This window comes from Sorex fumeus, unplaced genomic scaffold (assembly GCF_029834395.1).
Source record: "Sorex fumeus unplaced genomic scaffold, SorFum_2.1 ptg000134l, whole genome shotgun sequence".
Lineage (NCBI taxonomy): Eukaryota > Metazoa > Chordata > Mammalia > Eulipotyphla > Soricidae > Sorex > Sorex fumeus.
The window spans coordinates 727,731-728,923 of NW_026606191.1; positions in this window are offsets into that span (position 1 = coordinate 727,731).

Below are 1,193 nucleotides of genomic sequence, written 5' to 3' on the forward strand. Positions count from 1 at the left end.
AAAAGATGTCACTGGGGCCTGCTCGAGGTAATCGACGAACAAAAGGATGGTCGTGATCATGATCGGGGAAGGGGAACTTTGCTCAGGGGTCACTCCTAGTGTGATGAGAAGAAATTCGTTTTAGAATTGGCCAGAGCCATAGTACAGCGAGTACAGTGCTTGACTTGCATGTTGTCAACCCAAGGGTACTCCAGTCCACAGCATCTTTGAGTTGCTCACTGGAAATTGAGTGTCTCCTTCTCATCCCTAGAACGGGTGATGTGGGGGTGTGGCATGAGGGAGGAATGTCTCGTTGTTTGGTCTAACCCAGTGTTGCTTTCTTTTGGTCCTACTGGGTCTGTGCTTAGGTATTACTCTGTCTGTTGCTCACAGGAGCAGTGTTCATTGGCTTTGTCCCTGGGGTGGCTGTGTGCAAGTCCATCAACTTTCAGTATAGTGCCATTGTAAGAGATCTGGCTTCCATACTGTGATTACTGGGGCCCGTCACCCTAAAGTGTTGGTGGAGTCCGGTTTCTCCCTTCTGATGTGGGGAGACGGGAGAGGCCCTGAGCTCCTCTACGGTGTTGCAGTATATCATCCTTTGGCCCTATTGTGTGGAGTGGGATGGCCTCCTCCTCCCCTTGTGTGTGCTGGTTCAAGATGCAGTTACCTATGTCAACATGGCAGAGAGTTTTACCTGAGAGGAATGAACATGCCTGGTTGCATCTCAGAGGAATCTCTACAGGGACGTGTTGCTGGAGTCAAAAGAGAAAAAAAGAGATGGGGGACCACTGACTGATGATCAGAATGACCCATTTAATGCAAAGCTGTTAGCATATTTACAGAGCATTGAAGGGGTTTGAGGTATAGGACTACACGTAGGGGTGACTGCACACGCCCTGCTCGGGTTCCTGCATAAATAGTTCCTTCCATTGATAAATTCATTGTGCTATACTTCAATTCAGTATGTTATTTTGGGATTTGTTTCTGGGCCACAGTGGCCATTCCTCCTGGCTCTGTGATGAAGGATCATTCCTGGCAGTGCTCCAGGACCCACGGAGGTAATATGGATTAACCCAGTCAAACAGCTTATGAGGCTGGTGTCTTATCCACTCTGCACCAGGTCTGCAACTTCATTCATTATTTTTTGGTTTTGATTTTGTTTGGGGGCTACACACAGCAATGCTCTGGATTTCTCCTGGGAATACATTCAG